Source organism: Varroa destructor, unplaced genomic scaffold (genome assembly GCF_002443255.2).
Source record: "Varroa destructor unplaced genomic scaffold, Vdes_3.0 BEIS01000007.1, whole genome shotgun sequence".
NCBI lineage: Eukaryota > Metazoa > Arthropoda > Arachnida > Mesostigmata > Varroidae > Varroa > Varroa destructor.
In genome coordinates this window covers 16462022-16488377 of record NW_019211460.1, presented here as the reverse complement: position 1 = coordinate 16488377, position 26356 = coordinate 16462022, and the positions used below count along the sequence as shown (strand labels likewise).

Below are 26356 nucleotides of genomic sequence, written 5' to 3'. Positions count from 1 at the left end.
TATCGCTTAACACATGGCTATAATTAAATAAAGTTATTTCCACATTAAAAAATATTTTGAAAATGGATGGTGAGCAGTTCTGGTCCCGAATTGAAGCTGTAGTGACGGTCAATGGTGGTTATATAGAACAAACCTTCGCCAGAAACGACACATGTTTGGAGACAATTTACAAAAAAAATCCTGGTTTAGATGGCTGATCGTATACGCATATATATATATATATATATATATATATATGAGTGAAAAAAATTCAATAATCCGCACACAGACGGATTCATAAAGGCACAAAACTTTACGAGAGAATGAATAAACTCCGTCCTCAATCAGCGATTAACGCATTTTTATCAAAGTTATTTTTACTGCAAGTTGCAAACACAGCTCACATAAAATAGAAATAAATCAAAAACATGTTACTTAAAGCCAGATATTTATGAGATGGGTTCCAGCTTCAGTGGGCTGCAGTGAAAATCAGCCGCAGGCAATATTTTCATCAGCTTCGTCGATTTCGGTCATAGCTAAAGCTTTTTTCAAAAAAAATCAGAACCTAATAGTGATTCACAATAATGAGATGTTGTTCTATAACCCGTTAACCTCTCAGTGTGATCGTAGCAACAGCGCCTAGGATTCTGCGATGAGCGAGAGAAAATCGACTAAAAACTGTATCATTTCAATTGAGTACCTGTGTACATGTCTATGCGATCGTTGAATACGCGTCTGCACTGAAATCAGTTGGGCCTGCTAGCTATACCGGCTAGTTAGCTATTTATTAGCCTAATTAGGCCTAGACCTACAATATAACCATAGGATTTGATAGCAGGTCACTTTGTCAACTCAAGTATGTTGTTTTGTCCCGGTGAGAACCCAGTGGGTAACGTATTTGCCTGGTGATGTTCAAGACACGTGCGTGGTGTGGGTTCCAATCCGAGTATGGACAGAGTTCGTTTATCTGACGAAGTGCTACACGGACGCAAAACTCGAAACAAACAAACATGTTTGTGTGGTGTAGCTTTTAACAATGGAAGAACTCGAAGGCTATTGTTGACAGGTAATGTGTACGATTAGAGTGAATCGATTGCCGTTATACGTAAGCCTTGTAACGTAGCATAAATAGAATAAACCGGACAAAATTTCAATAATACTGAAGTCTATTTTTAATCTTCAGTAGCCATTCGATATAAAGTTAAATCTGCTTCATATTTACTGGTTTACCACATTGCCTTATCTGCTGAGATGCTGCGTGCTGTCCTAATGTTAACGCATGTCTGCTTTTATATCGTGAGATATCGATGTAAAAGTCATTGAAATATCGACGTTTCTTTTTCTCTAGTTTCCATGTTGGTAGGCAAAGAATGGTATGCATAAAGATTGAAGGCAAATCGCCCTAGCTAGCCGCCCTTGACCTCTTGAGCAGGAGACTAATTATTAATTAGCTTTAATTAATTAAATATAGTTTGAATTGTTATTTGATTTTCAGCACGGCTGTTTATTTGACCTTCGACGCTGTCGATTTCACCTTAGAATTGTAACAGTAAACACGCTTCCAATCCGTAGGACGCACACAGCGCCAAGTACGAAGTAATCTTCGAGGATTTCACTAAATGTACAAATCGTCAGGTAAATAAATTATCGTTTCAACTAATTGATTTACTGAATGTTGAAAGATTCCGTACGATGTACAATTTTACGCTAACTTGTTGTATGGATTGTTATATGGCGTACATGTGGTGTAGTATAGATAACTACTCTCAATGAAGTAACTGGGTGTAAGAGAACGAGTGCCTGTCTGAATAGACCGTGCTAAAATCGATTTGATTACTCTTTCACGAGAGAACACTGCGTAATCAGTTTATATTATTCAAAGCTCAACATGCGTCTTCTATCAGATCGTACTGCGCATACAGTTATACCCTGAGTACGGTCTACAGAACTACAAGCATGATGCCAACAACTGGACGTACATAGGATCGAAGCTTCACGTGTGTACTGCTATGACAGTTACTTACTTCACTGCCAATCTATACTGTTTCATAAGAGACGAATATATCTGTCCTGATTCACTATCGACGTATTTTTGCATGCTGACATAGGTGAAAGATGTTTAAAGCAAACGGCACAATAGAATTTCGTTTTTGGGGGCAGGCTTCACAGCAGCTAAATGACCGTCTACTGAGACGATGGATCACACTGGACTTTGGCCTAACGTCGTCCGGAACTCCACTCTGTTGGCTGTTACTGTCTGGCCAATTTAATTAGCAACCAGAATAGGCCTGTCTGCCTACCAGAAAATCAGCATGTATTAAAACAATTCACGTGAATATATTTATCTAGGGCCAAATCGTGTCAACACATCATCGAAGGATTAATTTTTGACTCAATTCTCTCTTGTGTGATCGAAAAGTCCCCTAAGCCTAAACACGACCTGACGATGATGTTAAATGATTGATCATTAGCCACCTAATCTACCTTACTGATGGTAAGGTATTACGGAAAAAAGATCAAAACTTGCTGTGGCACAAAAGACAAGCTATCTTGAAGAGCAAATAACTAAAACGCTTCGGAAAACTGTTCAGCGGAGTAACTGTAAGTGCATTGTTCGTTTAGTTTAGCATAGCTCTCCTCATTGTGCCGTCGCTTCTAACCGAATGAGTACTCATCTCTGAAGAAACTGAAGAGTCAAATTCAATTACTCACACTATATATTACGGAAATAAAGGTGTACAGGGTCGAACCGTATCCGATTGTAATGTTGTCCTTGAACCACGGCCTGTTCTGCATGGACGAATTTTTTTAACTTCACGTTCGTCTTTGTCGTATTTCCATAACGTCGATTATCAAATAAAATTCATGTAAAATTTTTAGCTTGTTCGTCGCGACCGCGAAGTGGCTGTGGGTCGGTGGCAGGGCCTGATACGAGCAGGAACAAAGTAGACAATGCATTTCTACCTCGTCGGCTACCTGCCACAGGCATCGATGGCCAAACGTATGCTATAAACGAGCACAATATAATTGTTACCATGTGACATATTTTTTAAGGCTACGATTAAGAACGAACTAAGAGGACGTGAGTATATTAGCGCCAATCACTTTTTATAGATTCATTGAGTTCACTAGGATAACCTTGGGCATTGTCTGATCAGATCAGATCTGATCAGTCTGAAAGATCAAATCAATCAAAAGAAAAAGGATCAGTCAATGAAAAACATCGAAATAATAGAGATTCGTTTGGTATTCAATGTTTAGCGGTGGATGAACAACCAATAGCAACCAAATAACAACCGATTCTCCCTAAACCGCTCGAATTGTGAGCTATTACTCAAGGATTTTTTGAGGATGACTTCGGGCATGAAGTACTTATGTAATTTCAACAGTTTATGATCAGCTGAAGGTTGGCTATTTCAGCGTAGGCCCTATGACAAATAGTAATGATCATATCCTGATTCTGCTATGCCCTACGAAACATCGGTAGCCCCAAATGGCTTGCATGCAGTTTCTTCTATATATAATATTTCTGTTAAGAATTAAAAGGCCTTACAGTTGATACGACACTTGAATGGTATTGCGCAGCCTCTTCTATTACGACTATATAATGGCTCTGCAACGCTCGACTTTACGGTTTTCTCTCAAGTTATGAACCATGAATTGTGCTTTAGGCGTTTTCGCTATGTATGCGTGAAAACGTATTTATTATTCTACGCATGTCTCCATGCAATAATTTAAGGTGAAGTAAAGTGACGCGCGTGTTCGTCATTACCCAAAGCCCATTTGGCTTTCGTCGCTCCTGACCGAAAGCGACTATGCAGCATCAGTGAACAGGGCCACGAGAAGCTAACCCACAAAGTTAAATTTAGTCGACCCAGTTTAACAAGGATATACGTGTCTCTTTAATATTTAGCGAACATACAGCATTTGCCTTGTAAGGTTGTCGTTACGGGCCTAACAAAGCAAATTTGCTGCTTTAGCCATTAGCGAACCGTCAAATTAAAAAGCCGAAAGTTATAAATGAACTTAAGTTAGAAACTGCTGTGAACCTTTTCTTAGAATTGCGGCAAAGAAGGAGCTGTCACCGCATTTCATTCCATTCGCAGGTCATTTGCCGAAGTTACCGTTCTCTTAGCTCAACCATTTTTCAGCCAGACTGGTCACACCATGAGCGTACGCACCTTTAAGATCTTGCAAAAACGGATCGCATAGACTCCTGCTTTTTTAGAAAGGGACGATAAAAAAAACTACGCGTGCTTTGTAGTATACGTTTTGAAATGAAAGAATTTCAGTCGTGCTTATTTGAAAAAAAAAACGAAGGCTGCAAAGTAGTAAAGAGCATGCACCATATTTTCTATTTAAAACAAAACCAGGTACTCTCAAGTGCTGTAGAAGGCTTGTCGGTCTGGGCTACGAGTCGATGCCGAGTGTTCATGAGGGCCAGCTGTTTTGCGTTAGACGAGAAAACCCTGAACATAATTCTCGTTTTAAGGCAAACCTAGAGGCCTATCACGGCGAGTGCAGACAAAAATATGGAAAAGCAAACTGACTTACGCTGGAGAGCCATCGGTTCACCCTGGGGAAGCCTGCAAAATAATTAGCCGTAGCACAGGAATTATGTCAGGCCATTTTTAAAAATCATGTGGCTGTAAAGGGACTCACAGCGAAGGTGATGTTGAATGAGCTGAATTTCAGGTTAATGCCGACTTGTCAACTGGGCCGCAGAAGAACCTTGAAGCACGCAAAAAGGAACCGCATTTGCTTCAACGTGTCATTATAGCTGACACGATGTGAAGATAAAAACGTAATCATTTAAGCTTGAAGTAACCTACAGGGTATATTTTGAAGATACGCGTGTATTTGTGGCAAATGTTTTAACTGTCATTAAGTAACATTACTACCAGGTTTTGAGCGGATTCCTTAACGCTGTCTATTTCGAAAGCAATTCGTGAATTTTTCACCACGATCGTGCCCTCACTCACATGTTACTACTCGTATTGCGCTTTGTATGGAAGAACTCGACACCTGTGTTAGCTTGATCTTTGCATGCATTAGACCTCTATGTTTCGAATTCTCCGTCCTGTATTAGTACCGTTAGGCATACGGTTGGCTCCCAGCACGAAACGAAGTCTGTCTATCTATGCCCGGGTTCGAAGCTAGACCACAACCTGCTTCTAACATTAGCAGGCAAATACGTAACCCGTTAAGCTATTACGAGGAGAGTTTACCAAACGTAGTCACCTAGAACCCTCCTGCTCCGCAAAGCTTTTTTTGAGAGGGAAAAAGGGCGTCCGGGGAAATTCAAGCAAAAAGGCAGCTATTTTAAATATTATTCTAATGATCAAGTTCGAATCCTATTTTATCTATTAAATTCGACCGTCGTGCAAGCGGACTAACTTCAGCGGAGTCAACTCTGAAAAGAAAACCTGGTATTTCGGTAATTAGGACATGGGCGGTTGGTCCAAAGCCAGATTCTCAGGACATTTTTCATCCAGTAATATTGCGAGCTGGCTGGCTGACTGGCTGGCTGATTTTCCGAGGAGACGATACTGCGACTGGAATAAGATAAGAGCGCTTTGACTTTTAACCGTACAATTGAATAGCCAAGCTAATTTTGTGTTTAGGTTCGTGCTGTAAGAACATACTGCATTGAACCTTGACCCTATGCCAGGGTTGTCCATTGCTAAATGTACGTACGGCATCTCATTTACTCGAACGATCTATGCCAAAATGAAAATAAGCTAAATTTTAGTGAAAAACGAAGTCATCTTTTAGGGCGTCGTGTACTAATCATTTGAAGAAAAAAAAACGAAAGAATCATTTGAGAAAAGGTCTGTGCAAGACGCGTTTGCTTCGTGCTTTCTTTCACCAGTTGCCAGACAGCTTCCGGATTGCCAGACTACAGAACCAGGCGATTTTGTATTAAAAGGAGCCTTATTAACGCTTTTTGTTGTTAGGCATAGCTAAGGTTTGAATATATAATCTTATAGACTGGGGTTGTTTGTCGCACAATCGGTTTGAAACATAACTGAAAATACGTATGGCGACAGAAATTCAGCTAGTAACTTGCTGTCCATCCGTTGTTTTTAATTTATAGATTTGGATTACACGCATAAGTTGTTCAATTAACACTAAATGCCTTTGTAGACGATAAGAGGAAAAGGCTTAATAAGATGAGGCTTGCGAGATAGCGATTACCATAGTGTTAGGATATTTATCCTAGCCGACTACGTGGGTAAACGTTCATAGGTAAAGTACTGAAGCTGATAAAAACAACAAAAAAACAATGCAACGTCTAATAGAATAGTTCACATAAATGGCTCTACAGAGCAAAAAAAAAAATGAAGAAATCAAGATAAAGACGATACTTTCGGCTAGTAAAACTCAAGCGTAGCTTTTCCACGCTTGGGACAGGGCCGTCGGATGCTTAGCCAGGGGTTGATGACCCACGGATTAGGAAAACTGTTGCACACATATAACTTGGGGGTGATCGACCTTCAATTTACTAAAGGCCGACAGAATGACATATGCCAATCTTCTAATATATTGTCCGAGTTCCCTCGTCAATGTATCGAATAAAAACTGCTTGGCTTTTCCTCGTTGGGAAAGTCTCCTCAAAGTTAACAAACACGGTATATATAGAATACTTTAACTACTTCAAAAAATATCGTTCTGGTGTAAATTGTGCGGCAGAGCAAACACATTGATTTATCTTTCAATAAATATTTGATTGATTGGGCGGCTCTTCGAACACCGAAGGTGAGGACGAGATAATTAAACATTTTCAAAGAGTTTCTTTCAAGGATTTCGAATTAATGATATTAATTTGCTACTTTTAACAGGTATATGTACGGATTAGACTCTGATTTAGGAAACGCAGTAAAGAATGAATTGTGTTATGTATGATTGAAAGACAGGGATATTTTTAGAATTTTGAATTTTCCCTCATTTCTCAAACTCGGTAGACGCACTGCAATCATCGTTCAACATCAGATGATTTTTGCATCTGCTGCGTTTCTGTTAGACAGACGGATCCTATGGCGGATGCGATCACTTTACATTCGGAGCAACCCAGTTTACTAGGATAGCACACTATTTCAATCGCTTAAAAGGCAGACCATTTCAGTAATTTATCTCTCTGCTTTTAGCTCAACGCCGTTAGAACGTATTTGATTATTAGCTAATTAATAAAGCATTTGCGACTTAACTCTTAAACGATCTATGCCTGAATATATCCATCAGAGGATGAACGTAACGACTCGTTCCTCAGAACTAAACGATTCAGCTCATGCAACTTCATTCTGAATCTGATCAGGTTCAATATAGTTGTCAATAATTTCGTTATGATGGGAAGTGACAAGCGCCTGTGACAGTTCGGTTGAATATGGCAAGCTCGAAAGAATATGTCGACGAAGTATATGATAGAATTCCTCATCTTCCTCATAGCATACATTTTCAAGCTTTCGAAGATATGACCGGGGCCACATAATGAAATGGCTTGGTAGCTTTATTGCTCTTCTGCTATCGGCTTCTGTCTGTGCAAAAATATCCACGAGATAATGCAGTATAGCTAAAAGCATTCAGCGGCACGAATTAACTTATCAGTTAACTGCTTCAATAATAAATACTTCATTGAAGTAATGCTGGGTACAGCATACGGTATACATAAAACAATGAGGCTCTTCTTTCTCTTTAGTAACACGTCACCTAACCTCACGAACTAAAAAAAGATTATAGAACATCTCAGATATTCGATAATGATTAGGGAGCAAGCTCTTGAGAGAGCACTTGAACAGTTCTTAGTAAGGTGCGACGTGATGAAGTTCTCTGGTCTTTTGCGTCGGCATGTTTCACTTATAAAGCCACGTTTCCAATCTCGTGAAGCACCCGGTGATAGCACAGAGGGTAGCCCGCTAAATTTACAGAGACACGATGCTATAGATTCGGAGCCATCGTAGACAAACTTTGTTTCGTGCTGCGATCCATCTCAAGTGACGCCTAACGCCTCAAGTACCAGGTGTAAAAAGGCTTATAAAGCGTATGCGACGATGATGGGAACCAGCGAGGTAGTGAGCCAAGTTATAAATAAAGACAATAAATAGGATACTCTCGTTCTTTCCTTTTTAAAATTGTAAGTCTGCATGACATAAAGCGGACAACCATTATCAACTCAAGGATAAAAGAGTGAAAACATATGATAACAGATAACTTATTTCGATGTAGTTCAGCCATTGAGCCGAACAGAGCAATGCAAGCCGCTCGGGAACAACATGAATACTGCAACGGGTTGAAGGTGGATCTTGAAACAATCGTATACGATGAATGGGTTTATAGTTTTCACCCTACTAATGAAGCCAGACTATAGACTGTATTAAGGTTCAGCAAATAGTAAGCCAGCAAATAGGTAATCAGTAGATTATAGAATCATGTCTCGTGTTATTAATCTCACATTCAAGGTAAACATCAAAGGTGTATAAGAAATAAAAATCGAGATGCCTCCGAGCGCATTTGAGATTTAGAGGTAAAAACAAATGTACGTTAGTGTAATAAAAATTCAGACGATCGACAATTTCTTTTGGCTAACTGACCGGCCCCCTTCATTAGCTTGTAGAAGATGAAATTACCTAGTAACTTGTGTTCATAATCAATTAATTCCTCGGTGCGCTATTGATCGTGGCATAAAATCTGATAATAGAGCTTGCTTCCCGATTAGCAAATCGCGTACTTAGAGGCAGCCGGCCAAATCGACACCTGATGTTCTTCACTGATCCAGTCAGATTTGGTCCGTGGAGTAGTGATCAGTCAAGTGTCAATAAAGCACGGGAACATTGTAGGTTGTGTCACCTAAAATCTATTTTAGTTGAAATCTATTGTGAAAATGGAACGATAAAAAAATCAGAGGAGTCAGCCGTAATGACGTTAGGGTTCCCTAGTCGTCCGTACGTCTTTTTCAATTGTCTTGTAATCATTGTTTATTTAACATCTGATGGTGAACATGGAGAAGTTTTAGTTATTTGTTGAAACGACCGGTGGTTGTGCAATGACCATCTACACAGCGTAGAGGTGAGCTGCCGCGCTCCTAGCTCCTGTGTCGCCGTATGCGACGCCCTGGATCTGTTTAATGTTCCTATACAAATATTTGTCCCAATACATTTGCTGTGATATTATCTAATAACTATATTATTAATAGAAAAACGATATTATCGAGTGTCTCTACTCTAAACCTTAGAATTGTTATTTAGACGAGCTTGTGTCATAATCTAAGCAACCAGACCTCTAGACAGCAATGAACTGTACGTAGGTTTTATTATTATTTCTGTGTACAAACAAGGCGATAATACGCTGTTTTTAACCAGAATCAACATAATTAATGGCTATATTTTTTTTTGTTCCGTGTCTATTGATCTGACGCAGTTGCAAGCCGCAAATTCCCTCGATAGGTCTTATATTGTTGTACCAAATCGACGAGCCAATCAACGAAACAAAGCCAGATTCAGAGATATAGGGAAAAGAAATACGCGGTACCATAGATAATATTATTTGCGTACTCGAATTCATTAAGTCCTGCTTGTGAAGGACTGATGTCACTTTCGCATCCAGTCGTTTATACGACGCCGAGGATCGAGTCCTTCCATAAAGTGCTGCTCAAGCAGAAGTTCTGAGTGACGAGCAATTGACAGACTTGGGCTGGTATGTAACATTGTATACACTGCACGCATCGAAATGGCCACAACTGAAATTTCCTGTGTGTTGAGGATATTATAATAGGTCGGAGCTCTCGTGCGATATAGAGGAGGCATTTGATTTGTCTGCCTAAACAAATTCGTATCACATAGCCTCGGTATGTACATAGAAGGGCTATGTGTAAATAAGGATTGGGTGTTCGCCATTCTGTACTTGATCAAAAACCAGCTACGTAACTGCGGAACCGCTCCAAGTGCCAATAGTTATATTAGGATATCCGACTTTGGGTAGCTATTCCAAAAACAAGATTTCTGAACTGATCATTTTTCCATGACCGGCTCCCCGGACTATTATAGCCGTTTATAAAATTCGTCGTATTACACCGATATCAGTTTTTCGTGCATCGTTTCAGGATATGTAGATCATCAAAATGGGTACGGATTAGGTGATGTAAACCGTCTGAAATCAAGTTGTTTAAAGCAGATACAATATATCTAGTGAACTGTTAGTTCAATATAACGAATCGGGAACTTATTTACGATAAGTGTTCAATTAGCTATGGTAAGAGTCGCCTAACTCCTTTAGTATCGTTCGTTTTCTATACTAGCTTTGTATGTTGCTTATTTGTTTGTGTACATGTCTATGCATGTACACAATACTTAGGGTACATAGTCGAACTGCTTCCCCTGCAAAACTTTTTTACGCAAACGATATTCCTTGAGCTCGTGATTTTTTTTTTCACGAATATATAAATAATGTGTTTGAAACGAGTTTTACTAAGATTCCCGCCAAATTTTAAACTTGCACCAGGCTCATGAAATAGACATTGCTTGTTTGCTTTATGAAGACGCTATTGAATATCTAACTCATTGATATTGTATAGCCACCTCTAAATATTCTAACACTAATGATCAACATGAAGCAATACGGACGTATTTTAAGTCCTATAAGACCCATCGTACAAGATGTCCTCCTTAAGCTCGCTCAACAACTTGTACAGCTTTTATCGTTGGTTATCTGGAAGCAGTTTCTTCGCGCGCCCATACATCTACACGCATTATTTAGCCTGGTCATGGAAACAGCTAGCCTTTGAAAATTAATTAAGATTTTTTCGAATCTCTTCCGTTCTAAAGTGATTTCGGTTTTGTACATGTTTGATATCATTACATTCGAATATCCGCAAAGCATGAAGGAACTGGTAAGCAATAACTATGGCTGTAGGCGAAACTAAATGCGATAAATAAATTTATATCGCCCTTTTATTGAGTGTTAATTTAACGAGTTTAATTTTGAGTGTTAAACCAATGGCTTTCACAAAGGCGGGGCACAGACTGTCGTAGCCGTTTTGAGACCTTAATAAACTTTGTTTAGAGGTTTTTTGGGAACTGATGCGCTACGTAAACGAGATTTCATTACGGAAAGGTGTTGCACGGTACTATGAGACCTTGCCCGCTAAGCCCCGTACTTCGTATACTTGGTTCGCCTTGCTATATTCAAATATTACTTCAAATCAGAAGGACTCACTTCGCGCCAACCCAAATGAGTTTAGCTGTTCAGAATCACGACCTGATATCAGCGGATAATTAAGAGTTCGATAAAACAGTAATGTAACGCCTATTAGTAGCTGCTCGACCGGCTTTTTTTTTTAGTTTTCCCCTTAGAAGAAAACACGAAGGTCAGTTAATTAGCTAGCATTATCGCTGACTGGAATTTTATTAATATGCTGCAGCTATCATATTTTTTTTGTTTTCTAGACGTCGGCTGCTTCAGTGTTCTCGAACAGCCTATATCGACCCCGTATATAGGTTCCTCTTAGAGTGTAATAATGCCGGCACTATGGAGGCTAGCTGAATAGCGTGAAACGGCGTAAAGTAAAACCGGTTTTGAGGTTTTGCTTAAATTTTATCTAAAAAATGTTATTATTTAATTCCTTCGAATATGCTCATAGTCGTCTGGCTAGCCACGTTTCCGTTACGTGCATGGCTGCAACGAGACCAGAAAAATGATATTTGGGAGGTATGAAAGGTAAAACATTTGTTGCATTATTTTTAAAATATGGGTTAAACAGATCGATTCTTACTACCTTCTTATCAGTATGAGCCAAATGTTTATTTTTCACACTTAATATTCTCGGTGTAAAAACTACGGCTGTGTTTATTTTTTCCGTTGTCTTAATTATTTGTTTCTGTTATTGCAAGCTACTTCTTGGTGAGCAAACTAGAAAAAAGAACTAAAATGAAAACAATAGCGCGTAATCTGAAACGATAGAAAAACGTCATCAAACCCCCTTAGGTTGCTGCGCTTTTTCAGTATCATACCGTTGGCTAGTAACTGATAAAGAGCTTCGTCATCGCCATAAAAACACGTGCTTTACTGGCAGGACTATGATTTTAGCCAGATCGGCCTCCAGCACGACAATGATACGACCATTCCGATACACGCTAAATCTCAGTCAAAGCGCACATGTTCTCGATACGTGCACGAAAGTATATCAATACTTCGGTCGTAATCTATCTAGAACGAAGTGTCACAGTTTAGCGTATAGGCCATAATCTCTCTGCTATTTCAAGCAGATCCCATATTAAGATTACATCGATCTACTAAATTTATGGCTGTTCCTACATACATCTTGCTTAATTCAATAGCAATTTCTTTCTAACTTTATATAATAGAAGGATTCAGAAGTAAATTACACGTACTGCGATTGTCTTATTTGAATGACATAAGCTAGTAGAGGATCTTTGGCGTCATATCACAATGAAAGGTAAGGAAACACATGTGACAGTAATAGCTATGGTACGTTTTTGAAAAGGAGTTGGAGTGGAAGCTATTTAAAACAGGCCGGAATGATTCATCCGCTTACTATTCCACCCTGCCGTACGCTACGTGTTGGGAGTATGATGATAATTATGCTAGTCATACGCTACTGTGACATCGGCTGAAATTAGGCAATCAAAGGGTTTGAAAAAATCATTGGATTTGGGCTGGCGACCGATTTCGTGTGTTCTGCTGGTTGTGAATCTCCAGGACAGTAAATGGAAAGAAAATGAACAACCGTCTGTAATATTTTTGCCTGTTCACAATACATTGCCTGCTCTAGCTGTTTCCCTAGAAGACGCATCTGTCTGCTATTTTTTTTTTATACCTCTTCTGCTGTTCTTTTCATGAAGACAAGTTTTCGGAATCATCACTTTTGTGTCATCTCAAGAACTTGCCCGACCAAAAAAATACAAGTAGCCGGCACAGGTTTCATCAGAAGTGAATAAGTTTTTTCCAGCAGGCTTATAACACGCCATGGTAATAATCATGCGATCATATACAAAACCTTTTTTTTTTTTTTTTTTTTTTTTCTATTGTATTGATAAATTCAGTTTCTGTCGTTTCTCTTAGTGCGCTAATTTCTGGTGATGATTTTCTGAAAACGTCGAGATATTGACACCTACTCGGAGCGGGCGCGTCAGTCACTTAGACCACGTTTTTTCCGATGAAAATTATGCGGATGAGTTTTGGGAGGAAAGTCAACGAGCCAACTTAATCCCTTTTCAACCTTTAGTTATTTTGTAGTCATTATGATCAATAAGCAGTTCTCCCATCCTTATGTGTTATGCCGTATAGTTATATCTAATAATCATTAGGTTTCGAAGTGCAGGAAATATTTGTCAAATGATAGTTCTTTCGTCCGATGCTGCTCCCTTTGCTAGACACAGTAGCAAAGGCTTCTATTTTCGATTTCAAATCTCCTGGCCGGCCAATAGGCGGTACTCGTACAATTTTTGCTTGTATAGAAATGTTCGCGTGTGCGTAACATATTGTTCTTGTCCTAATTTTCTAGATTTAATAAACACAACCATGAGTTTACTTCTCCTTGTTGGAAAATTTCCAAGTTATAGTTTGGAATTATAAAATTATTTCATCAATAGAGCTTTGTTAGTTGGTAGAAAACCTATGCGCCTTCCACTCGACATGCAGACTATAGAAGCTATCACATAGCTTGTCGAAGGCCACACCACGTGCTGAATATCAGAGGACGAATCAGAGCTGAGAACTGTCATCAGTCCGCTGCGCAAGTCTTAGACCTAACGATGAGTTGACATAGCAAAGCCTCAAGAAGAGGCTTTGCTCACGAAGAGGAATCGTAAGAAGACAGTAGAGCAAAGCGATATGTAAAGGTTGCGTGATTACGAAGTAAAGCGTTTTCGTTTCACGATTTCCGGGCCTATACTGATAGTATTCAATCGAATCGAGAGTCGGAAGCTGTGCTACGCTTCATTTCTGGGTTGATTACAGTTGAGTATACTCGATTACCGTTGACACTTCATCATTCATTGTGATGCTGAAGAGTCGTTAAGGTTATAGTATTGTATCCAAGAGGGTTTCGAAAAAAACATGGCGAGTGAAGCCACTGAATGTGCGTGAGGAAGTCGTATTTTTTTGGGAAAACTTTCGAAACAAAATGTCACAACATTAATCGATGTAATTCAATTATCTGCTGTCATTCAGATCACGAAAGATGAATACGCCAACGTGATACGAGAAAAACCCGATCGGATAATATAACTAGCTTGAAATCTAATCGTCAAACCCTTTTCGTGTGAAGAAACCTGCAGCATTTTGACATTTTATTTAAATTTTTATGCATAATATGAAAATGTACGATTGTTTTGTCTGACGGCGTTCAAGACGAAGCACAAATCCTCTCTGTACTATGCTGTCAGTGGTGCCATCTGTCAAAGTAGCCGAGTACATCGATCGTACTGCCCTTCTGTACCGCCGATAAAAAGTGTTGTCGTAAAAACGATCCTACTTCCATCTCCTTTGTAGATAACCACCGCCTGTTGAGTCGAATAAAAATCATATATAGGTGTATATTTGCAACTCAAAATCTTACGATATCCGCAATTTCATTGTTGTTTGGTTAAGAAAATTGGCCGAAAAATAAGAAAAGCCGTGAGAAATTTGCCAGCGTAGAATGTAGCTGACGTTCATCACTGTACAGTGACTCGTATGTGTGTTCATTTACTTGGAAAAATTGATAAGAAGAGAAGCGCAGAATTTAAGTGAGTTGCGAAAAAATCAACGCGTATGTATCTCGTCGGTATCGCAACGGCCAAGAAACTCATAAGTCTGAGTAAGTGACAACGTAAACGGCACAACTGAATACGTTACGTATAAGGACAACAATTAACATTCTTGTCAAAACAGATAAAGGAATCGTTCCGTTATAATGGCTTCAGCGTTTTCGCTCGACCTACTACCACCTGAGGTAGAACCAATCAGCTTGATTCGATTAGCTAATGGGGTTAGGAACGCCAAAACAGGGTGGGAAAGGCCTGTACGCCCTGAATGCTTCAATATCTCACTCTGCATTATACCTTTCCCCGGGTGCCTGAATCAACGTCACTGGCTTCGAGCGTGCGTGTGTGTGGCACAATGTCAATAGATTGTGTACGGTGCACCGTAAAGGATTTGGCCTGCGCCGGTTGGGAAAGCCGTCGTCACAAAGACGGAAAGCCAAGGAAGGCCATGAAATAAAGCGATGTTTGCTTCGCGCCACCCTTCTGTTACAGTAATCGCTGGCTGTCAGCCAGACCGAACTCCAGCAGCAAGCTTGAGAATATATCGACCGGCACCAGCAGCGGCGGCGGTGGCAGCAGCAGCAGCAGCAGCGGCAAAAACCGAAGGAAAACTGAAAAGAAAGTTTCTTGCTTCCATCCAATGCCGAAACGAATGGAAATGCAAAAACTTCAAGGCTTTCGAGCTTTTCGCGACACCTTCTCTTGTCCGCAAATAGAAAATCTGGTGCAAAAAGTTGAAACAAAATGTTGCATTCTTTCAAAGCCAAGAGGAGCTGTTTATCGCCAGCGTTATTTTGTGGTGAGATGGTTGATTGCTAGTGTTTTTCTCAAAAGATGGAGGACGCTCGCTTGAGGCTATATCCAGAACCTAATTAAAGACCACAGGTAACGTAAAAACTAGAATGGCCCAGATGTGGATCCGCGCGGGCTAAGGAAACTGGAAAAGGAGCAGTGGGAAAGAAGAAAAGCTGACGGAAGTTTTGGGACATAACGGAGCGAGAGCAGCGAATGCAGAAACCGACGAGGAATCATCTTTTAATCGTTCCCCCTGCCCTCTCCCACCCTCTAATTCTTCGGACTGTTGTTGTTCTATTGGGATAATGTTAGGCGTCCTCAGATTTCGTTACTGTCCCTTGCTTGCCCGTAAGAGCAATGTTTGCCCTATGATGACTTATTTCAAGAACAGAAGAAAAACTATGGGATATAGGAGGCCAAGCTTACAGCCTTATGCGGCTTGCTGCTACTAACACATACGTCAGGTATTTCGAGTCAAGACAGAGCATTTAACGATTTGAGTATTCGACATGGTATCGCGTCGTCTGGGGGTATTACTTCGCAAGGATAATATAGCTATTGTTCTGTAAAAGCCCAAAGTCAGAATGAGATCCGTGTATTTCCCACTTTGTATTCTATTAGGTATAAACGCGTCAACGTACCTCAAATATTTAAAAAATGGTTGGTCTCGAAGTTCATATATAATCAATAAATAACTAAGGTCAAGTGAATATCCTATAGTTGAGGTAGGCGCATACATAAGTGGATTCGAGTGATAAAAATTTATTCAAAAGAAGCGTTTTAGGTAACGCCTTTAGGTGACCTTGTACCGCCATTGATGTAACTACAGAACAGAGATCGTCCGAGAGCAAAGTTGACCGCAGAAACTCTTGATTACTAATATGAAGGTGAGCGTCTGACCTTCCTTTTGATGTATAATAGCTGTTAAATAAGCTGCCGATATAAAGTTCCGGCGAGGGGTCTCTAAAGCGACGTGCGTTCGATTCCGATACGAAGGGGATTGCAAGACTCAATTTCCCCTACATATGTTATGGACGCCTCACGTGGCAGTAGTGCCTTCGAATATCGTTGAATGCAAAAATGACATGTATTTATGAGTCACCCAATGGACTCTTCAAAAATTTAGCTTTAACTATAACGAGGTATTTTAAACATATGAGTGTAAATTTAGTGCAAACTTAGCTCCATATTATTATATACAAAACCATGTGTTGAAGCCACACGCCATTTTAGTAGAACGAAAATACTGCAAATAACAATTTAATTATGTGGTGCAAAAAATGCACAAAGGTATTACTATTTCATTACACGGATTTCTCTTTGGGGAAATGATGATTAGGCGCATCAGCGTAACGATCAACACAAATCTTTAGTGTGTTAGCTAAACTCTCTTCTTCGCTGTTGTTGATAGGTGCTTCTTAGATGACGGCCAGAATCACCCGCCAGGGCTGTAGGTGACTAGTCCTTCGCGAAGTAAGTACTTACGGCCAGCCGTCTCACATTTTACCAGTGATTTTTATGAAAGCAGACCTTTCTACTTCAAGTTCAGTCTATTGTAGTCAGACGCTAAACATTGCGTCTGAGTTGTTATATATAATATTCAGTGGATTATGTACCCAATACGAGAGACAACGGTGTATCTTAATAAGACCATAATCGTCATCAGCGTCAAGTGGAAGAATTACCTAGTGTCAATCACATGGTTGTAAGCATTATTGTATAATTAGGCATGACAGGATAAATAGTGCCTTAGCTGAAAAGGGTAGCACACTAACCGGTCCGTAGAAGCACATTTGACTAGTGCTCATTTCTAGTTACAATTTATGCCTTGGATGAGCCCGAGCAATCTTTCTATGAATACTTTAGTTATCTACTAAAACGAATTATTACTGAATCTTCCAGGCCGGGCGGGACAGCAGTCGAGGCTGTGACTATAAGGCACATGGAAGAGTTCGTCGTACCATCTGCAGTCTAATTGTCTCGCCCGTCTGTTCGCTAAAATAGCATGCATATCTGAGGGCCGCTTTTTCCATTCTTGTCGTGCCTTGACTTGCCAGTCATTCACCCCTCTTTGCCTATTCTTTATCCTAAGGTCCTGCTGCCGATAAGGCGTTTTCCGCTCATTAGGTGTCATCAGGAAATCCATTATGCCTTCCTTGTGGTGTGGCCGCGATAAAGAAAGGTAAATATGGGGTAGATACAAAGGAGTTTATTTCAAGATCTAGAAGGCAAGAATTCTTTAAATAAGGTCACAAAGTTAGAAAATCAGGACTCAGACCGATGATCAGTGGTGCTATCCAGCAATGTCGTATGGTTGCAAAGTCAATGTACCAAGCGAAGGGGTTTGCCCGTACATTTATTTCCACATCGGCTAAATGGTCGTCCATAAGAGTTGGACATCACGTTAATCAGGGTAATAAGTGAGATTAAGGCTTTAGTAGGATATTTTAGTTAGCAGAAATATTGTCAAGGTCGAAGGTAAGGTGCACGCTGGCCACGAAATGTACTTGATGAGCAAATAATTGAAGTTCCACTGAACCTATAAGTAAATCCTTAGATCAAACAGAAAATTTTATCCTATTGTGCTGTACGCATAAATATATAACATTCGTCCGACATATTTTCTTTGATAAGCGGGTGCACTCAGCACTTGCGCTTCTCTATATTGTCGCAGATGGCTACCTATTCGATTATTCTCACAAATCACTCGTGCTGCCTAGTTGAATGAATACGTTCCATTAATCGCTTGCTATGAGACAATAAACAAATACGTTTTTTTATATTTGATTTTACCCAGATCTGTCAAACAATTCGAACGATTGACCGACGGGCACAGCAGATTGATTTTTCTCTACGACAACCAGACGGCCATATGTCTCTGTCATGTCAGCACGTTCGAGGGTAACGTACGATAGCCTGTGGCAAACATACATATTTCGTAATAGACGCGTCTGGAAGTACGCGTACACCTACGTATAGGCCTGCCGTTACAGTCGAAGAAGGCTTCAGCGTCGATAAATTCTCGGATGCCAATATCGGCGATACTTTTACAGCACAACGCCTATTCGAGTTTAGAAACTTTGAGCAAAGTATGCAGTTTGATGTTATGCGTATCGTGCATCGTGCTAGTGCTTTTTTGGTTCGTTGCTTCGTGAACAGTCTTTAGGAGATAAAAGTTCCGTTTACGGAGCTCGCACAAATAGCTTCCACCGGTCTCGCCGAAGATACACAACACGCTATCTGGTTTCCACGAATCATTAAACTTAATCAAAAATGGGGCAGCTTTATTGCGGATATGCACATTTACATCAGCACATTTCCATGGCTGCATTCTATGAACGAAAGCCCAATCACGAACAATGTGATAACCCATTATGTTATTTATCTAATATCATACTGCGCGTAGTTAAACTTTCTTTCCGTCACATTTGTCCCGTGTTGACCTGGTAAAGAGGGCACGCTAAATGCTCCCAGGTAGATCGAGAAACTAGACCTTATGGCAATTATGACTCGCACCCTGTTGTCTTAAACGTCGAATATATGGTTTTTTAAATGGAAATTTCGCTTTTAAGACCGTCGATCCTATGTTCGAGTACCGCAATCCTGCAGCTGACTAATGCCTATATATGCAGCTTCAACGAAAGCCCTCATTGTCATCAAATCGTCTTAGTTGTAGTGAATAGACTTTGCTAGCTTCTACACCAAACTGTCTATGATATCTATTACAGGAAACGGTATAGAAGTAACGTACTAGTCCATCGTGATACTATGCAAGGTTAGACGCGTGTAATATACACTATAGAACAGTGTAGTCCTATTTGTCACTATTGTAGTGCGTCCGTTATCTATAATAATACCGTTACCAGACAGGAACGCCTGTTTCCTCTCGAGATTATTCAATTCGTTTGAGTCAGCTGAAAATCAAGTTGGTTAACTTCAAAGCAATGAAGCATCGCTCCGTGTCTTAGGCGAGTCCTTAGACCTAACACTTATCTTATTTCCTATACCTGAAAAATCTGCAATAGCAGCAACAACCGCATTCGAACAGGCGCAGAACATAGAAAAATAGCTCCCAGCTCTTTAGAATTGTCACAGGCATTGCCAACAAATCGTATTGTCTTCGATGGCAGTCAACTCTCGTCGATCCGGATAGGGGGCGGGAGAGAAGGGCGGAGATGAGTAGAGGATGAACCAATTGTAATAAGACGAATTGTAATTCAGTCGATCCAACGAAAGAGGAGTGCTAATTGTGGGTTTGTTTTTTTGGCGATTTTCGTTGGTAGCTGCATCCGATAAGCTGACGTGCATTGTGAGACACGACACGACGCGACGCGACGCTACCATGGATGTGGCTGTCACATGGCAACAGCCGACTGCGGCCAAATTCGTCGGATCGCCTACGGCAGTTAGCGTTCGTATACCACGGCGAACGTCAGCAAAGAAGATGAATAGTGGTTTCGATACGGAGGACATGTTCCGAAACTGTATTAAGGGGACTGAGGGTTGAATTTACATAAATCCACTTCTTGAGGAAATTCGCCGGACTCCGGAAGTTGGCAACGAACATCGGGAGAAGACGTCGGTTTTAGAACAACGGCAGAGAACTATAGAAGTGTCAAAAAAAATTATGTGCCTACGAAATGGTACAGATTAAAAGCCCTTTATGCAAGACGCTAAGAATTGAACGGGACGCACGCAGAAATAGGTCTCGCGACGATGAAACGAGAACCAGATGAACCTAGAAGAAAGAATAAGCGGGCGACAAAATTTTAGATCTCTGAAAGAATTGTGAAATAAGTGAATACTCAACACCCATAAAATGTTAGGACATATGAAGCAATGTTCCCCGTAGTTCAAGGCGTTCTTATTAAGAAGATCATGTGTTAGCTTATATCTTTAAGCAGAAGGTGGCAAATTCTATGATCGAGGCTATGCGTGTTATTCGGTAATGCGTGCGTGTGTGATGAAAAGCGCGCTGAGCTTTGAAGCAGCGTCCTCTCAAGCTTGTCACACGGGTTCTCAATTGTTGGAATCTTCTCTTACGTCAAAGTAACTTTGGTGCTTTACAGCCCAGCAGATAGGTAGAGCTTTCTTTAGACTGAAGCTCTAAAACATACGACTGAACTACTAATCGGTGTTATAAAAGTAAATTTTTTCTCGACCGCTATGATTTCGAGTGCTAACACGGTTAGCATTTCCAACCAGGAAACGACCAGGCGCTTTCGTTTATGCCAACATTGAAGGCAAGTCAAACCGCTAATAGGAAACCAAAGAAAGGCTTTCTATACAAGAAGACCGAGTGTAATTTTTTGTTATTGCCTAGTCCTTGTTTGTGTATACGTGATAGCACGATTTGTATCATCATGACATCTGACGATATCGTTTCGAATAGGCTCCGGGTAATATTTATCCACGAGTGGAGCAGATTGTCCCACACTGACGATCAATAGGAAATGGCTGTACTCCGATCTATTGATCTTCTCTAGTTTCCGTAGCATTTTTATAATCAGCGTGCCGTAATACGATGTTCAATTTGGGAACAAGTGCAAATCGACGGAACGGATCACGCATGAAGTAAAGGTAACAGCAAAATATGGAAACACCTCGCAATACGCTTATGTAGTGCAATAGTACAATATTATAGCAGGGTTTAATGAATAAGCACACGTCTACGGCCATATAATCCCAGAGCAGGTGGCTGTAAAGCGCTTGGTTTCGTCAGCCAACCGCTCAGCTAAGCTAATTGTACTTCCTTTTTGTAGTAGCGGTGAGATGGCTGGCAATATACTCAAAATCGCAGAAAAACCGATATGAGCGAATCGGGAACTAACAGAAACGAGGCCGTAAAGTGGACGCATGCACTTGGCCCGATTGTAAGGCTAATGTGAAGGAGACGTGGGTAAGCTTGACAAACGTATTCCTATGGAGAAAACTTGTCATTATAAAGAGACTTTTGAAACATTTAGCAGATTCGTGAACGCCAACGGTGCTTGCTAAACCTAGGACTAGTTTGTGGTGTTCTTAGATAACATTCGAAGATTGGCTCGTTTTTCCCCGACAAAAACAGATTCGACCGGTGAATTTGATCGGATGCTTCGTTGTCGACCGGAAAAACCCGACACCGGCCTTCGGAGGCATGTCCACTAAAAAAAGAATACTGATTGCTCTTGCTAATCCGAGACGGGTTATTTCAACAAGCAGCGTACACAAATAGGGACTGCTGTTGGCAAATTAGAGCAGTAGGCTTCAGGTATGTTGATACCGAGAAACCCGAAGGCCGCCAACCCATATGCCCTTCATCAAAAATACCGCCTTCAGGTACATTGATCATCATGTCGCATAAACTGGCCACTTTTTGGTGGGCAGCGGTGATACGACTACTCTTGTTTCCGATCTAAGTTTCTATCTAGCTGTCTAGGTTTGAGATGACTTCAAAGCGGCCGTGCCCACACGGACGTAAGCAAAATTGTATGCATTTTTTCAAAACTGACTGAACTTGGCAAGACATCATTAGTCGTGCCAAATTCAGTCAGTTTTAATTAATTAATCTCCGTACCTCGTAGAGCACGTGGTACTAGACAGCGGAACGTGAGGTCAAACCAAGTAGAGTTCCTGGCAGCCTCTCTCGCTTCCTTGAGTTAGAGCTATCCGTAGCTTGAACGTTCGGCGATTTTTTGACCCTCTGTTAATTAAACAGACTTAATCTTCTGATAATGAAATTGACTTAGCCTAGGCTCTTTATTTGTTGCGTTGATTTGTTTTTTTATACCGTAAGCAGTTCTCTTCAAGCCTCCAGAATTTCCAAAGACTGACCTCATAATCATTTGATCGGCTTTTTCGACATATAGCCGAAGGTAACATCGAATCGGATTCCGTTAACTTGGTATTGAGCTTTCTGCAAAGCAGTTCCTGTTGCACCGTAGTTGAACTTCAGAAGAGTTTCTGTCGTGCTTCAGTGAGAGTTTAAGAGAGATCTCGAAGGGACACTTTTGAGTATGAAGTTGAAGGTAATCTACATACTACCATTTCGGTGTTCTAGAACATTTTCGCAAACTATTTTGTTTGTAGAAATAATAACAGTTACTCTATAATTAGTTAAACGGCTTATCCCAGGCTCGAACAGTTTTACAATACAGTTCTAATGTACATAGGTGATAAAATAATCCGCTGATTATCAATTCCGAAGAAATTAGCAAAGATCGACGTTAGTTTGATCGGACTTTTATTTTTTGTCAATTTTTTTTGACCGCTGTCATGTTTTTTTTGCTTCGTATCATTTCAAAATGGACCACTAGCTTAAATAGTTGGTGATGGTATACATGTGCCTTTCTGTATCCTGGTGGTAGGTAATATTACCTCATATGCTTCATCCTCAGCATGGCTACACAGATTCGGCATTCTGTCTCTATCGAAACAATAAGAACTAAACGGTTGGTAACTGAACTTTCTTATTATATAAGGGTCCGTTGTTAGACTTACCTTTTTTTCCGGGGCAAGCGTTAAGGGTTGTAGCCCAGAGTTTGACTTCGGCTAGACCGCTCGAACTAAATTAATAGAAATGGCTTATATCCAGGAGTGTTACGTCTGGCGCTGACAATGCCCCATTTTGAGCCAATGTGCAGAAACTTGAAAATATTTGACTTGCGTATGGATGTATTGTTCGCTTTCCTGACTTTAACAGTGTTGACTTGGGTTTCCTCGGGGGGAAACGCTCGCGGGGACGGCTCGCGCTTTTTAGTTTGACAGAGAAATTATTTGAGAACTCTTCCCCTTTAAGGAAATGAAGTGTTCTCTATTATTACTTGGTGCTTAGGTTATGATACATTGAAACTGCATGAAGCACCTTTTCACCTTTGTATTTACCAGATTCAATTCTTTTTGAAGTCTGCAAGCATTAGGCATATCAGGTCGTTGCGGCTTAAGGGCTCTCACTGACATCTTGGCCATATTATACTGTTTCGAATAAGGGCCCTTAAGATCCTGCTCTATTCTATTAGCGCCACAGACCACAAATATCCCATCGTCACCATCATTCCACTAGTCTTTTTTCGCACATATTGCGCATATAGGTCTAGATAGGCTCGCTGCTATATAGCTGCATTATTTAGGACCACTGCTTAGTTTAAAAAAGATCTGCTTCACCACGTTGTTCCGGCTGTGGGGACGATTTTCAAGCTTATCGTATACGAAACAGCTATAAAGAACTACAACGACATTCGTAAAACAACGAAGCCTGAAATCGTTTTTGTGACTCACGAACTCAACGTATTCGTTATGTTATCCGTTAAAAATACGACCTGAATTCATTCAGCAGATAGAAATGGCACGACATATCCGAGATACAGTAACTTCTCGGCCGAAAAATTGCCTACCTGCATACGTTCGGCATATTATGTTTGCATTTTCTAACTAATATCAATATCAACTGATTGTTTGTAATATATTTGTGTGCATCATTAAGGTCCTTCCAGATACGACACCTTGTGAGGAGACTCTTTTTCAACGGGAGACGAAACATCAATATAAATTCACATACAAGATCGAGTACAATCTGAGATCCGAGTGTAGACTGATCACAGCTTCCATTTGGAGGCTATTTTAAACATTTCGCTCAATGAACACTCAGAACTATTGCGCTCGGTTAGTTATTATTTATTATTATTATATTTTATAAATTAAAAAAGTAAGACCAGAAGCTAGCTATAGCTGATATAAGACTTCTCACGATGATGTTCCTGTCCTATTTTGTATTTTGATTCTACAAACCCGACTTTGTTACAATCGGATACTGCTACTATATATTATCAACGAATAAATACACCACTTGTTGAGCATGATGTAATCTCTCTTCATGTCGTTTTTATTTACAGAGTATCACAGTATGCACATAGTTGCTTCATATATATTTATCGTTTCTCTAACTAGTTGATCATGGTCACCGTTATTTATTTATTTTTTTTTTTAATTATAAATTTTCGCATGCTTTTCATGTACGCCAAAAATTCTTCCGTTTTATTCAACAACATAATGTCTTTCTCGTCTAGCATTCTGCATTTATCCTTTCCTAGTTGAGTGGGTTTTCTGCTTTTTTCGTCGATTAACCAAAGTTTCTCACTTAGTTCGCTTGAAAAATATGTTTATTCCTGTTGTCCTTCCTTTTATCTGTCATCGTCACTAGCCGATATACTCGGATATCAAGTACGTCACAATTATTCGTAGACGAAATTTTTTCTACCCTTTTTTCTCACAGTTACGGCGCATTATAGCGTCCCTTTTGCGTTCTCATCTCCCCCTTTTTATGGGGTTAGGAAAAACTTGAGGTCAGAAAATTGTTATTCTGAGCTGTAAGAGAAACAGTAATAATCCCGTTCATAGGAATTGAAACGCGTTCGCGTCTATGATATGCCGCTATTGTGACGGTAGTGATTATAGCAATACTTAGCATAAATATGGCTAATTTTGTTCCTGTTTGCTGAGATCAAAAATTATCAATATCGTTTTAATTTACCTATGCTTTATTGTTATAGGCCTAATTATTGAACCGACTTCGCCGTTATTTCTATATTATTGCACAACGCGTTCTACGTTATAGAAAGACGACGCATACGATCCCTATATCAACAATCCAGATTTGCCTCGCGACTACTAGAAAGCGAGATTACTTGAACGGACAAAATCATCGTTTCATTTTGCCCTTCGTCTTCTATTTTATCTATGCATTATATATTATTTAATTTTTATTTATCTTCTGTTTTTTTTTTTTTCTTACTTTTTCTATGTTACGTCTTATCCTTTCGTTGAGCCTCTAGTCAGTGTTTGTACAGGGATGCCACCTTCAGCGAAATGCCATGTCGCCGTCCCTTCTACCTTTCGTCGTGATTTCAAGGAAGGACCCGTTTAATGCGAGACCCAACTGGTACCGAAGGTCGGGCAAACGAGCACGAAAAGAACAATTTACGAACAAGCAACCAAAACAGTTGGTAGCTTCCCGTTTTCACCAACTTCATTCCTTATGTAACATGTATATGTACATGCGTATACCTACTAAAAGGTAGTTTGAGCCGGTATCAGAGCGCTGTTGTTGCCTTTCGCATTCTCCTTTTGACACTTTTGACGTTCTCGCTCGCGCCTCCGTCTACCGTGACAACAACGTAGTTTATTTAGCTACCATGGCGTTTAACAGTCACCTCAGCATAACATAGCGCGTTCGAAAAACAGAAGCCACTTCGACCTATAGAATTTTACATAACTTTTCCGATAGATCCATACCTCCAGCCTACTTCTGTTTTCCTATCAATTTTGTAAATGTTTTGCGTTCCTTTGACCTCACTAACAGTCTTGCTTGCTATTTATTTCTTGTTTAAGCCCACTCGCTTCTTGACATAACAATGAAGGAAACTAGCAATGCCACCACACAATCCAGATGATGTCATAATATGTCCCCGTTTAACCTTACTCGTGTCCTATCATAATAAACAAGAAAACCTGTTTATTAGCACCAGCACACAATCCAGAGAGTATAACAGTATGATCACATCCTTCTGCTACCGGGACCGGCAGGTTCTGCTAGGTCGAATTTTGTCAAAGTGGAATCTTACGAAATTCTCTATGTATTGGCTGTTGTGGATGCCTCAATACTAGACGCAAACGTACCCAGCTATCAGAATGAAATCTTGATAATAAAATTTGCGTATCCTCTCATGTCACTCAATTTGCAAAATACTCACACCAACACGTGCATACAACCGCAATTGCAGTTTTCAGTATCCAACAGACGAACGCTTCGTCTCCCATACGACGACAGTAATTTTCACAGGAAAAGC

General features: G+C 40.2%; 1 long non-coding RNA gene across 2 annotated transcripts; it reads left to right on the top strand.

Annotated features, from left to right (window-relative positions):
• The first annotated feature begins 490 nt into the window (after positions 1-490).
• Positions 491-20361, top strand: LOC147754381 (uncharacterized). Of its 2 annotated transcripts, XR_015317091.1 has the most exons (5): positions 491-1045; positions 1475-1614; positions 16945-17006; positions 17436-17715; positions 19817-20361. It is a non-coding gene; the product is annotated as an uncharacterized LOC147754381 (long non-coding RNA). The 2 variants fall into 2 exon arrangements; XR_015317092.1 differs by lacking the exons at positions 16945-17006; positions 17436-17715; positions 19817-20361 and adding an exon at positions 2088-2681.
• The last annotated feature ends 5995 nt before the right edge of the window (positions 20362-26356 follow it).